This window comes from Trachinotus anak, unplaced genomic scaffold, assembly GCF_046630095.1.
Source record: "Trachinotus anak isolate AG129_WGS33_773 ecotype Australia unplaced genomic scaffold, CSIRO_AGI_Tana_v1 ptg000021l, whole genome shotgun sequence".
NCBI lineage: Eukaryota > Metazoa > Chordata > Actinopteri > Carangiformes > Carangidae > Trachinotus > Trachinotus anak.
The window spans coordinates 9,882,348-9,897,728 of record NW_027273872.1 but is presented as its reverse complement, the minus strand read 5'-3'; the positions used below and the strand labels follow the sequence as shown (position 1 = coordinate 9,897,728).

Here is a 15,381-nt window from a genome sequence, read left to right as displayed (position 1 = left end):
CCGGCGGCCATCAATCCGGTACCGCAACCTCTCAAACCTGCATCCAATAACGCGACGGCACTTCAGACTAAAGAAGAAATAAGAAGCATGAGAGGGAGAGGGAGCAAGAGAGGGAATCTGAGGGAGAAGAGGAAAACAAGCTGTTCACGCTGACATCAAATGTACCTCAGAGGGTCGTCAAGAGGAAGCGCTGAGCGAGCGGCGTCCCGGCATAAGCGCCTACAGACGGGACATGAGTGCCAGGCGGGGAGAGTGTCTGCAAGAGGAGGATGAGCTAATGCACAGGGGAGGAAGGGAGAATCACCTCTTCCTCCTCGTGATTCGACTTGATTTATGTCACAACTTTAAAAACAGCATTAGGCACAAATAGAATCACAGAGGATCATTTTGGTAGTAAATCGAAGACTGATTACTGTGATCCACGTGATGTCAGCATGGCCAGGAAGCATTTTTATGAAATACATTCAGTGTATGGAGATGAAGATGGAGTAAATTTATTAGCAGAACACATAAGTGCATCAGCATTTACAACCTGATAGCAATGAGAATGTTGGATGAGGAGGCGTTGAGGTGACCTAGAGCGGTTATAGTCTTCACGTGAAGCCTTTATTTCTAATCAAGTTCTTCATTTAGTAAGAAAGTGTGTTAATATTTTGTCAGCCAAGGTCCTCAGGGACCAGCTATCTTGATTTAAGAGGTTATCATTCATTCATTCATTCATTCATCCATTCGTCCATTTTTATTTATTTTTATACAATTCACAGTTGTTTGCTGCATAAGCTATCCACTCTGGCACTTTGGATTTATAATGAAACAGCAGCAAAAGAAAAAAAAGTGAGGGAAATTTTCAGCTTTGATGTAGGAAAGTTTATACTGTATGCTGTATGTTATGCAGGTTTTGGGTGGATTTCTGAATTTCTTTCATAGTAAAATTTGAATGAGTGGTCTTTTTATTCTCTATTTTAAACTAAACTAAGAGAGAACAGTGACACCAGGGTGTGTTGCTAATTGCTGTATATATATTCTTATATGATTGCCATTCTAAATGCATACCATTCAAGCAGCCATTGGATTTTTTTTCTATTTGTTTCTCTAAAAATTAAAATCAGTAGACTCTTTAAACTTGCCTGAGCTTTATAGTCTATCATAGTGAACATGAAGTCTGCATTCATTTTGTCAGTGTTACATTATCATTGTGTGGTAATCAGGTTTAAGAGCAGATTGATTTGATTTGAAACATCTGCACTGCATCACCTCATACTGATAATGTAACTTTGACAAAAATCAAGGCTGACGTGATATTCACTGTGATGGATCGTGCGAGTGAAGCCAGCTTTAATGGTCACTTAAAAGACTTTCATGCCAGCATGGCATGAAACAAGAATGAATAGAAACTAATACTTGATTAGAATAAGTGAAAAAGTACATTCATCTTTCTAAAACACAGCCACATAGTTTGCAAAATGGTGAGCCATAGCCTAAATGGGCTCAAACATGTAAATCCAGTGGCATTCAGTGTGCTGTAGTTCAGCTTAGACTCTCACAGCACTTGGTTAAAGGTTAGGAAAAGCGATCTAGTTTCATGCAGAATTAAGATCACATTGACCCTAACCCATAAGACACATCACTAAACCACGAGCTTTCCCTAACTTTCACCAAAGTGCTTCTGTTGTCTAAATGTATCCACAGACAGGACTCTAGATGTGAATCCTGGTCTCTTGTGTGTGGTTGTTGAGCATTTTGCCTACCCTCCCAGGAACTAAGCTGCCTTTAATAAAAAACATTGACTCTAAACATAATCCATCAAGCAAATACAAAACATATTTGCTGTTGCAGTTTATTTGTCTATAATATTTAGGAGACAGGGTTGAGTACAGAGCGAAAACAATGGAAAATGTGTCACTGTCTAAAATCAGAACTGAAACTAGACCACTTTTCCTCTTGTTTCCTTAAATCAGAATTATGACTACAGGCATATTGATTGATTGACTCTCCCTCAAAGGTTTTCTCTTTTTTTTTTTAACTTAATTCCATGACAACAAAAAGCAACAGAGGAGAGACAAGCGACAGTTTGACTGGCAGCGATGTCATTAATGTCCTTGTGGCAACTGTCATGGACGTGCCTGTCACATCCTCTCAGCCTGAAGACACTATATTTAATTTAACTGTCATCTTTAGGTCAAAGTAATACCGCTCCAAATGGCAGGACACTGACTAATATCACCTCTGACAGCAATTACAAACGAATCCAGCTCCACATCAGTTACACTGCTCGTGTCTCCCATATCAGATTGATTGTCTTTTATCAATCAAGCTGCCATTTGTAAAAAAGATGTTAACGTGATGAATGGTCAGACAGTGAAGTAATAATTCACAAGATTTTCAAAAGGATAAATGATGATTTTCATCTTGACAGATTTTGTTTTTTGTTCCAAAAACTCTTCCACCACATTGAAAGTGATGCATTTTACATTTCCAAAAGCAGCATTAGAGGTTTATTTGGAATAAATAGAAGAAAAACATGGTAGTTAGCCACAGCAACAATAGCATCAGTGGTCTTGGGAGCTGCTGTACTTTTCATATCAAACCATATCAAACACACAGTGTTGCCTAATAGAGAATTAACTGAGTAGATTGATTTAACACGTCTCCAGTGATGGCAGATCATTGAGCCGGGCGGCAGTGACAATAGCTAATACCCAAAGTGTTGGTGGAGTTGGATGGGCTTCAGTAATTGATGGTCGGATGTGTTTTCCCACCGATAATGTGTCTTTGCTGTCATGGGGTTGCTGCTTTCCTTCCTCTCGCTCCGTCAGAGCCCTTACTGTCAAAACAGCACATGTGTCTCCCCAATGAAGATGGATGACTCTCTGTCGGGTGGATACTGAGGGATGCAGAGGAGGAGAGGGAGAGATGGGGAGCGGGGGGGGGGCGTGATGCAAAGAAGGGAGAAAGAGAACAAACAGAGGTGGAGAAAGGGAGGTAGCAAGGAAAAAGGAAAAGATAAAGACTGAAAAAAGAGGAGAAAGGAAGGACTAATGGGAGAGGGAAGGAGGTGGGGAGACACAAGGAGAGAGACAGGAGATAAAAAGATGGAGGAGGTTGGGGCACATGTTGAGGCGTTTCCTATGTAGACCGAGCCTTTAATATGCTGTTTCCTGTGTAGGCGCATTGGCCTTGGACCAAAACCAAAGAATGGGAACTTTTATTTTGATAGTCTCCCTACACACCGGGCACCAAAAACACATCAACTGTCAGCAGTTTTTTTGTTTGTTTTTTTTTTTTTGTTTAAGGATAATGTATGTATTTTTATAAAACAGCAATTCACATGTGGTGAAGTCACACAGAGGTATATGTTGTTTTTTCAGACATTTCACCTGTGAAATATCAACTTTTACATGTAAAAACATGAATTTCATATGTGTATATGTCTAACAGTGGAAAAGTAACGTATTCAATAGTATTTTGTGACAATTCAAAATCTTCTTTTAGTGTGTTTGTTAGTTATTCAGCATATAAAAGAGTCATTATGAAACCATCATGACTAATGTGTCAAAATGTAATTTTGGAAACAGGCTTATTGACCATGTTGTCCATAATTTTATATACCTGAGTCAGGTAAATTCAAACAACTTACAATACTACAAACTTTAAACACACTACAGACTTTAAAAGTCTGCAGTGTCATTTCTTATATGTTGCTGCACATCAGGCTACTTGCAACTGCCACATAACAGGAAACTACCTCAGTCCTGCCATATGAGAATATGGCTTTCAAGCTGCAGCACAAACACAAACATACATATACTCGTACACACACACACATACACCCTGACATAAAGCTGCTTCCCTTGCTCTGCCATCCATTAGCGTTGACCTTTGAACTGACCATTTGTGATCATGCGATTGTGCAACACAGAGGTCACGCCGGCTTGTCAAAACACCAGCACTGATGTGTGACAATGTGTTAACCTACATGTCAATCTGTTTGAGGTGATGTTCTTGACTCACTGGCTCCCTCACTCCTTCCGTGACTTGATCTGTTTTTAGCAGACTGAGAACCACTGAAGAAGTGAACCGGCATCAGTGCAGTACTCTGCTACAACATCAGCAAGGGTGTTTGCCTCTGTGGTAATGGGAAACATGGAAATGCATAATGCAACTGCCGAAGATTTTGGAAGGGTCTGAAGCATTTATAATGCATAATTTTGTCATGTGATTTATGAGACTGTCAGCTCACATTTTTGGTGTGTTTATTGTTTTCTGCATTAGTACATTTTTATGCAGCATTTGACAGTCAGGAAAAAAACAATGATTGATTCTGTAAGAACCATCATTAATGATGAGTATATTGCCATATATTGGCATAAATGTGAGTGTTGGAACATACGAACGCATCAATTGTTTATCTGTATAGCGTGTACCTTTAAAATACACTGAATGAATAACTGTGAATGTTGGGAACACACGGATGGAAAGTGGAGGGCGGATCATGTTTTCTTTGCACCATGGAAACACACTACTAGAGTACACTGCAACAGCAGGACGGTGCAAATGTTTCACAGCCACCTTTCAACATGTGAGTAAGAGCTTGGTACTTAAATTATTTGGGGTAAACAGGATTGAAGTAATCTACACTTTGACCTCTGTTGACTCCTATTCACTTCCTATTGATATGACGGAATTGCAACAATGTTAACAAGTTGTTCGCACACCTCTACCACCACCCACCTACCTATTACTTCTCTCTGAGGCATAGTGTAAAATTCACACAATGAAATTTCATAATGCATGCGAGTGAGCAGGCTTCTGAAAGCAGAAATCCAAATGGCACATCCACTGAAGAAGTACTGTGTCACACTGGAATACACTTAAATAATGACACCAAATGGAAAGTTGTATTGTTTGGCTTGAGAACAAAGCTTTTAAAGCTTTTGCACCATCCTCCATCACTGAGGCGGTGTCGTCATGGACCCTCGTGGATGCAAAGCTTTTGTTCCATAACAGAGTGGAGGTCACCAGGGTTGTAATGGACATCAAACTCGAGTTCGGAAAGTGAGAAATCAACAAGTACTCACTGTGTACTTGATCAATAACCATAAATCCCCTAAAGATACGAAGATGAGCATTTATGATATGGAACATTAGAAATCTGACCTTTTACCTGCCTGCATGTTGTTTCAGATCAAATCACAGACCTGCCTGTTCCTGACTGTTGAAGACTGCGCGGTAAGAGATCTGTCGTTTACCCGGGGCATGTGTTGTTTACCTTGTCAGCCGGTGAAGGACAACAGGATTTGTTTGTGTACCAGCCGTGGTGATTCAGGTAGCGTATTAGCACGCGGAGATTGGAAGCAGGGAATATTCTCTGACACTAATGAATATCAGTTTTATTAGGATATGATTGCGGCCATCAAAAAGGTTATTGCTTTCATAACATTGTATATTAAAAACAATTTAATCTCATCCTTGTAAACAGTAATTCAATCTCTTTCAAGCTGCATCTCATGTGATTGATGGCAAAAGCAGAAGTATGTCATCCATACGATGTCACAGGGAGACAACTGTCTTATTTCAGGACACTCTGCCTTTCTGCTGGAGGTTACTATTGACAGCTGAAACATCGTTGGAAAGATGAGCATTTTTCTTCAGTTCTGGCACTGAGAAAAATTTAAGATGACAGCACAATGCAAAATGTTAAGGTTTGTATTTTTGAGAGAACCTAGAGCTCAAGTGAGGTGCGTGAGGTCACATACCATCAACATGTGGTTCGATGGAGTATAATGACTCCTGAGATGATAAGGAAATGGATGTTGACCTCAGCTGTTCTCATTTTGGCCACCGCCATTGATAATGGCTCCTCCCGCCACTGCTGCCTTGATAAGCGTTTTATCGTAGCAACTGTGTCCCAATTTGACCAGAAACAAGAAAAGAGAAAGAGACAGAGAGGGAGAGAGAGAGAGAGAGACTAAGAGGAATGGAGAAAGAGGAGTGAGGAGTGAGAGAGGGAGAGAGAGAGAGAGAGAGAGAGAGAGAAGCTTTTAAAAGGATTTTGTCGGTTATTGACTGGTTGCACTCTTCAGCTAATAGCCATTTAAAGATTATGGGCCTGCTGGTGGAAATCAAGGCCTCCATTGTTTGCCTTATTGCATTCTGGCAGATGGGGGCTGACACAACAACACGCAGCATCCCTCCGGGCACGCTAGGCGAGCACCGACCCTCCATCAGCAGATCTCCTATTGAACTGGCCCTAATAACTGGCCATGAATTATTAATACATGTACCATATTGAAGACAGAGAGAGGAGGAAAAAACAAGGGAGGATTGTGGGCTGGTTGCAGCGAGTGTGATTGGCGTACAGGTGCCAGTCGAAGGAAAAAAGGTCCGTTCAAAAGAGTCCCAGGGCGACCATTTCTCGGAACGGGGAGGACATTCCGATAACTGGCATGGGAAGATAAAATATATATTCATTAGATGTCAGATTGCTGATGAAATGGGTCCGATCCATTAGTGGGTAGCGGAGCGGCCGGTTAATGTTTCCCGGTTGTTCTTGGGTTGGGTGGCTTTTAGTGTTGCTCTGGGTTGCTGCTGGAAACAGAGTCACTTGATCTGGAGAGAGAAAAAAAGTTTGCAAGAGTAAGAGCAGGTGTTGTTCAAAATAAAAGGAAACACTTTGGAAATCAAAGTCAAATGCACCTGTTGGTGAAACCCAATAAGTTTGCTGTTTCAAGTCGAGTGAACCTGATCGCTGATTTGTAGTGTATCCGTCTTCGCTCGTCCGGTCAGGTGATTTATTTGTAGGGGTTGATTGCTAGGTTTGGCTAGACACACTTGGCTTTTCTTAAGCTGCCCCATAAACTGCTGGGCAATAAGGTTTGGTCAAAAGTAGGTTTAATAGTTTTGTTTTGATCCCAAAAAGGACAGTTAAGCTGATAGAGATGTCCTCTATGATGTATTAAACTTTTTATTAAACTTTTTATGTTATTAATGGGTAACTTCGCCCACACCCCATGTACAGTTTCATCAAATTCTATCACAAGTAACAGACAACATCTTATTTAAGACACTGTAACTTTCTCCAAAAAGGATGTTTTTGACGAAAAATGACTTGGACAAGACAAATCACCTCCTTCCCTCTGCATATTTCTGTACTTGTGTTGAGAAAATTAAGGGACGATAACTATAAGGTAACGACATGATCAATAATTGTTAGAAAAATCATTTCTAAGTGAATTTAGAGGTTAATGTAGAGATTAAAGGCAGCAAATACAAGGCATCATCACTGACAACAGCACCTCCTGCGACTCGTGGCATTAAAAACGTTAATTTTGACTCTAAGATGGACAGTTCAGACAGTGTCAAATACGTTTTCAGTCAAACACAATGATTGATGATACTGTTTTGTATGGCTATTTGTGGCAGCCTTCACCCATCTGGTATGCAATTTAAATTATGTGAATAAACATGAAGTACAGTTTGCAAATGCTGTTTGGTCTTAGGTGTGTTGGAAATACTTAATAAAGAGTTGTCGGGAAGAGACATGCCCAACAATATATATGGGTTGTAATACAAACTGCACTGACAGGGACCTCTGTACAGTCTGAGTTCATTAATGGTTTTGAGGCTTTCTCTGTTGTTTTGTGGTTGTTTTCAGTGAGAATAGAAAAAGGATTTTTATTTCTCTGTGTCTGAACAATAAGACTTTAATTTCTTCCATTTAGGCCACTGGCTGTTAGTCCCGTACAACTGGTTAGCATTTTGAATTTTTCCATCTCTTTTTTTATTCTCCCGAGTGTATCAGCTCCCAGTGAATTAAAAAGCCTTTGGCAGGGCTGTTCTCACTTCCCGTTGATTCAAAATGAAGTCTACCCAGCGCCTGATGAATTGAATTTCCTGTGTCAAAAGCCTGCGATTTCAAAGAAAATAATGAACAACGCCCAAAGAATCCCCTTTCAGATTTCATTATGAGGGAGAGGTTCTAATTGCGAGGAAATTAAATTTCCATTGCTTTCTCTCTCTATGAGTTACTTGGCTGCCGCCGATGATGTGGTGAGGTTTGTTTCAGTTTGATGCTTTGTATCATTTTAAAAGCCAATCATCTCATGTTAACCAAAACCACAACAGGAATAATACAATCAGCTTGTATCAAACACAAGATTAATGTGTCATTCTGTAGCTGGTGACCCGTCAGCCGGTGGATGATGAAAGCTGCTTCAGGTTCACGAACATCAAAGAGACACAGGGATGAGTCTTCCCTCATCTCTCTGCCTGAAAGCTGCTCCTTGGATGAGTGCCCCCATTTCATCAGATGCACAGACATCAAGAGCATGAAGGAGAACGGCAATAAGCACCTGAGAGAGAGCCAAGACTGAAGTCCTATGGACGTGGAGCTTTTCCAGAACAACTGCTTCGTCGCTTTCAGTGACACTTGCTCAAATCCACTTGAAGCAACTGAGAAATATATAAACGCTTAACAAAGGTTGTTGAAATATGTGGGTGACCTGTCAATACAGAATGTGTTAACCAAATGTTTACCACGTGCAAAAGGTAAAAGAGAATGAAGTTAAAATTTCTGTTTCAGACAAATTAGCAGCAAAAGCAGAGGATGAGTGGAAACCACAGGCAAATCTTGCTCATAAATAGTTGGCAGTAGCCGCGGTAACCTGCAGGGATTTTAAATGTGTATTGTTTGGCATGTCAGGACAATTGCAATGACGTCAGGTAAGCCAAAAAAAAAAAATAAATTACCACCACCAACTGCTCCTGGCAAGAAACTGCATTTGCTGGCAGAGAAAACTTACAGGAAGCACCTTTAATGAGCTAAAAAAGTTTTAGACATTGTTGCGTTTACAAGACAAGAGGTTAGAATACATATTGCAAAGTAGTATAACTGCCTCGCTGATTAGCATGCTGATTTCAGTAAAAGTAAAGAAGTAATAGAAATAGTTAGAATTGGTTTTGCCTTCCACTACTGGAGACAGCTCTCAGTGTGTAGAGGAATGAAGTTTGATGCAACATATCTTCCAGACTAACAACCACACAACTGTTAATGCTAACTCTCATAGCAAAAACTTAAATATAGCACCTTTAAGGTTTATGATTTCACATAGTCATATAATATGCATGTTTAAATAAATATAAAAAATGTGAAACTTGTCAAACTGTGCATTTTAAAGTGCCTGTGCGGAAATGAAAATCCTCTTCTGTGTCAGGATTTACCTCAGAAACAGTCCCTGCTGCCTAACACCTCTGGTGCAAACCTTCACTCTCTCTGGGCTTCATTCAGTAGTGAATGTAATATATATAATATAATGCCATTTACTTGATGTAAAATGAATGTAAGTTCTCCTCTTTTTACTTTATGTGTCTTTTGCAAAGTGTCTTTTAATTGCGCTGTAAAGAACGTCAGGATTTAAAAGGAGCCAGTGATTGTTTGGGACATGAAAGAGTCAAAGAGATGATTCACTTAAAAAATATTCAGTGTTAGATGTTTTCATAGCAGTCATGAGCATTTTTCAAATTAAAAATAATTAAAATGCTTGTCTTTGTACACCTCTGAGGTTTGCTTAATTTTGATTAAATAAAGTTTTAATAAGGCTGCAGTAATTTAAATGTTTGGTTTGTGTGTCAGAGACTATAGGTGGGGAATACCTGGCTGAATAATCACAAGAACATACAAAGTGTACTTCTGACATTCAGAACAGATAATAATGGCTGTGCAAATAAATCATCAGCACACAAAAGTGAAAGACCTGAAATGAGCTTAATTGTGTGCCATGACACAATTATATGGGTGAACACAGAGTGTGTGTGTGTGTGTGTGTGTGTGTGTGTGTGAGAGAGAGAGAGAGAGAGAAAGAGAGAGGGAAATCGCCTGCAGGCAGAGAATGAATGGGATGTGGAAATGGGGAGGGTGGGGGGCAAACACAGAGCAGGTCAAAATGAACACCATCTGGGTACATGAAAGGGAGGCGGGTGGGAGGTGGGGGTGGGGGGGGGGGGGGGGGGGGGGGGGGGTGAAACAAAACAAAAGCACCAACGCTGCCAGCATGTAGCCAGCAACGCAACAACACTGCCACCCTCCATGTTATAACACCCCCCCACCCACCCCCACCCACCCAACTCCCTCTCTTACACACACACACACACAATCAGGTGGAAGAGGAGTAGAAGGGATCGCCATCACTCATGCCCCCCCCCCCCCTTCTCTTATCCCCCTGTGGGTTCAGATCATTGCCAAAGGAGCCACAGGCCACTTGCAGGCTGACAGTCAGCTCCTCTAATGGGCCTGGCTGTTTATTTTGTACCGCTTGGAAGTGGATTAGCTGGAGGTAATTATGGTTAATGATCTGCCCGCCTCACCCCGCTGATCTGTAGTCACCCGTTCGCTTGGCTAGTTGCAGCATACAGCCGCCGGCACCATTAATATGGGATAATGTTACCTATTAGAGCTACAAAAGGGAAAGGGGAGATGGAGATTTGTCAGATGGATCAGAGTGTGAAGGGGTTTCATAGCGAAATGACGTGGATCCATTTTGGAGTCGAAGTGTTGCTCAGTGAGGTTCAAGGAGCTTTTCAAATTACAATTTGATTACACCCTCTGACATGTTGTTGTTTTGTAAAGAAAGGCCTCAGAGCAAAGACGATTAACTTTGTCGGGATATTCCACAGTGGGATTGCGTCTGAAAGCAGCACTCATTCTGTAAACTAAGCTGAATTTGTCATGATCATAAATGGTGGATGTTTCAATTCAGACTGAGTTTGATTATTGATAACCCAAAACATTTGCTGAGATGAATCTATTTCTGACCTTTAACAGCATTTGCTTGAGGCTTTTTTTATATTTTGTTCCAGCGGTACTATGAGTCTGTCACATTTATGGTATCATTCACAAATCCTTAAAAGTGAAACTAACCTAAACAGAGAAACTCTTCTCTGTTTGTCTTCATCCATGTGCCTGCATGATGTAGCTTTGTGCTCTTATAGGGGCTGTGAGAAACCACATGTACACCACAGGTACACAACTGCACAACTGCAAGCAGGTACCAAACCGTCACAAATCGAAATCATTCACAAATCACTGTTCACGTAATTTTTATATGTTGAATTTATAAAATGATATAAGCTGCACCTTTATTAATCTTGGGAATGTCTCTTTATTCTATCATATATGCAACATAAATGCTTGACAACACATTTTTCAGATTTTAAATTGTTTATTTCGTTTAAGAATCTGAACACTGAAGTTTGGCTGAAACATTCACAATCACAGTGACTAAATGTGCTTGTGCTTTTTACAAGGAAAAGAAATCAGACAAAAGGAGGTGGTAGATTTTTCACTTTTTCATTCATTCATTTGTTCATTTTTACATATATTTGTCAAGAATTGAGCCATATGGCAGACATGAATGTGATTTTGTGTTTCCTTCACAACATCAAAATGTTATGATGTTCTTGATGTAGAAAATGATTTTTCCAGCTGTTTATGTTGAGATCACAAAACGTTTACACATGAAAAGAAAGAGAAAGAAAGAGAATAAGACGGAAATCCTTTACCCTCGTCCACAAAGGCCTTCAGGCAGTTGACAGGAAGAGGTCGACCTACTGGAAATTCATTCTTATTTCACACTAAAATGGCTGATATTCAACATCCTTTCCTTTAACGATGGTACGCCCTATACTTGGCATTGGTTATGCAACACTGGAAGGGAAGTTCAGCTGAACATAGCTTCCTTTTTTTTTCTTTTTTCTTTTTTTTTTTTTTTTATTATATTTTTTAAACATGGATTTGGTGCCCTTATGACTAAGGCTTGACCCATTTTAAATGCATTACTTTTGGAAAAGGCTGTATCAGTGCTTCATCAAAGAATATTTCAAGGATATTAGCAAAATATTTTAAAAATGTATAAAGGTAGAATTTTTTGTTGACAGTGCAAAAAAAAGGTTCTTGGTTCTTACGATAATAATTTACTAAATTGCAATAAAATTAAGTCTCAAGAAAGGAAATGGTTCAAGTTAATAATAATGAACGGTAAATGGCACAGAAGGCATTTTTTTTTTTTTTTTTAAACCTAATTTTAAACCGGATGTTGTTAACTGTTACATTTAAGAGTAAAACGAAATCAGGAAATGTTCCTCAGTTGTGGTCAATGTAATTCATGGTTATCCTAAACACTTTTATCTCATTTTGCAGCATTATGTTTTATGGGAATGTGAGACTCCTTTAAAATGAGACATACACACATACACACATACACACACACACACACACAGTATAGACCGTCAGTCAAGTAAGAGCGACATCAAAAAATGACGTCTAGTGCTGCTCACTTTTTTTTCCACATTCATCAATCTTGAAAATGCACCAGTAATAGCAACAAAGTGGTTTTTCTCCCCAAAATGAAGTTTTACTTAATCAAATCAGGGGTCAGAGAAACATATCTTCGTGTGAAAAGGACAGGACACATCAGGGTTAAACCGATTACGTCCTGTTAAACAGGCATTTCAGAGTCTCCATCTCAGACACATTTTCCTGCCTTTTCCAGTAATTTTTGAAAGCCTCCAAGCTGTAATAAAATATCACTTTTTGTGCATTTGTGCATTAAACACTCTTGGTCTCATTGCATTTTTCTGATGATAATCACATTTTCCCCGAACCCTCCCCCTGGTCTATTCCCATCTCCCCTTTTAAAGCACTTTGCTCCCGTTTTAGTGAAGATGACACTGACTATGAGTGAGGGAGGGGAAGGAAAGAGGGGATGGGGTGGGGGGGCAGGAGGCTTTGGCTATGGGTTCCAAATGGAAAGCCTTAGCTGTGGGCCCAGTCTGCAGGTTACGTGGCGTCACGTCTCATTTGACTGATCTGGAGAACTCCCCCCCACCACCACCACCACCACCACCACCACCCTCTCAGGGACCCTCATAAAGTGCTCTCATGCTTCATAATGCAGATCATTACCCAGAATGCTGTGGAAGACCCCAAGTCCCCACTTAGATGCGGAGCCTCCCAGAGCCCCCGCCGTGTTATGTATCCCTGCAGATCCCCTGCAGACGCTCTGATTGTCCATTCCTGCCCGCCGTCGCCTTGCCAGAAGCAGGGTTTATTGACACTAAGTTGCCCCCACAAGGCGGTGTTAATACACACGACAAAGACGTTTCTTTTCCTCTGTGTCAACCTGAAGGTGCTTACAAGCTGGAGGTTATTGAAACACGGAGCCATAAAGCTAACAGAGATATGACTTAAGATGTGATTGCACCAGGTGACCGATGCATGAGTGCAATCAAGTCATAGGCAATGATTTCAAAAGGAGAACAAGGGGCTGCAAAGCAGGGAGGGAGGCAAAGGCCTTATGAGGCTCCCGACTGATGCAGACAGTAGGGGTGAGCTGATTGGAGCGTCGGCGCTCAGCAGCAGGACAGACTTAGATTTGACTGGCTTTGAGAACACTTTTCTTATGTGTTGGACTTTTCTCAGTCTTGATCTGAGTTTGTCTGGGATCATTAGTTATTGACTTTTTCCACCTTAATGATTTTTTTTTTTCCTCCATAAGACTTTCAGGTTTTTTTTTGCGAGGAGAGATTTTGAATGACTCACTGATGTGGTAAGATGTGCCAGTGGTTGGTCAAGTCTGTTGACATTTAAAAGTTACTTCTTAAAATATTTTGGTTTTTGTTGTCATCTGTACATCTGTTGGTCCTGGTCATCATATTAAAATGCTAAAAACATCATTTTCAGAATGGGAAGAAATGTCTGTTTTTGTTGTCAGGCAGCAGAAGTGCTCTTAAACCATTTGAAAACTGAACACAATCCCTGCTTGATTTTCCATGTTTAACTTGAAGGCAGCATTACTTTAACCCAACGATCAGACTCAACATTTTTCACATTGATCACGGAAATAAAGTCAGTGTAAGAGCTGTCACTTCTGTAAGCTGACCTACAAAAACTTCTACTGTTGCTATTTCTCATGAATGTAGCTCAGTAGCTAGCTAGATATGTAGGAAGGTTCTTGATCTCAATTTCACCTAAGCTCTGATTGGTAAATTGTTTTACTAACAGCCATCATTAGGCACATTTCCAGACCTATTTGAATTACTTAAAAAAAATACATATATTACATATTTAGTTTGATGTTGAAGAAGGGCTCCTGCACAGACTTTATATCTGGCAACACTTGCAAAACTTCTTACCCCAAATATCTTCAAAGTTGAAATCCTCATAAAATCACATTTGAACATTACTTTCAGCATTTTTTTTTCAGTGGGAGAAAAATCAAACTTAGCACTTTAATCAAATTCTTTTACTCTTGCAGTCATCTTTTTAGACTTGGTGAAAACTGAACTCATGGTTTGGTCGCATGGTTTTTCAGTTCAAGTTGATCCAGATTTGTCTATAAAATAATGAGCTCAAAGCCTTAAACCAGCAATAGGATTTGTGCTGCGATCTGTACAGAAAACTACAAATTCATGTAACCAAAAATTTGCACAGTGTCACCAAGGGGTGGAAACCAAAAGTCTAAAACATCAACTGTTCAGGTGTCTAAATAAGTAGCTTTGACTACAATTTTGGAGTTTGTCCAAAGTGCCCAGACTGTTTGTACGTGCCCCTTTTTCAAAAGACGATAGCAATATGATATATTAAGTGAAAGTGGTTGTAACACTTAGATATGTTATTGAACTATATGAAACCCAGAAGTAAGACTTGATTTGCAGAGTTCTGAAGCGTCTGAAGTCTGAATGTTTCTGGATGGTATTAGCTATCTGCAAGATATCAGATATTTTTGAGGATACAATTATCTGGGTCTCCATCACATGAGTGTTCACGCTGTCCTCCAGCAATCATTTATTCTTCCACACAATTAGAAACAACACAGCCGCTGCTTTATTAACTCCTTCCTTACCTGGCCACTCTCGAGTGAGCACAAAGAGGGCTTCAGGTGTTGAGAAAGCGAAAGAGAGAGAGAAAGAGAGAGAGAGGGGAGGAGTGGATTTAATGAAAGCTCTATATCCGATTCATCTTGTCAACGCTGCACCGCCTTCTCTGCCCCAAACCAAAACCCCAGCATGCTTTGCCAGCTACTTTAATTACTTTTCCTTTTGAATGGAATGGCGACCCGCAGAATTGACAGACAGGTGCAGCAATCCTGATTAGTTAAAATAATAAAGAGGACAAGGAGGGGGAATATCAATGTGTGGACAACTTCTCTTGATGGGCAAGCGGTGAGGGGACGTCAGACTGGGGCGGGAACATTGATTTACTTTGTGACAACAGGATGGCCTTCAGGCTTGACAGGGCTATATGAAAGAAAGACGGTGAGTGGGGGGAGGACAGGGGAAGATGGGGACTCTGTCCCATTCACATCCTCAGGGCCTTGGGTTTAGCTC

General features: G+C 40.4%; 1 long non-coding RNA gene across 1 annotated transcript; it reads left to right on the top strand.

Annotated features, from left to right (window-relative positions):
• Positions 1 to 4,984: 4,984 nt before the first annotated feature.
• LOC139605981 (uncharacterized) lies at positions 4,985 to 9,606 on the top strand. Its single transcript, XR_011684517.1, has 3 exons — positions 4,985 to 5,326; positions 5,579 to 5,702; positions 8,177 to 9,606. It is a non-coding gene; the product is annotated as an uncharacterized lncRNA (long non-coding RNA).
• The last annotated feature ends 5,775 nt before the right edge of the window (positions 9,607 to 15,381 follow it).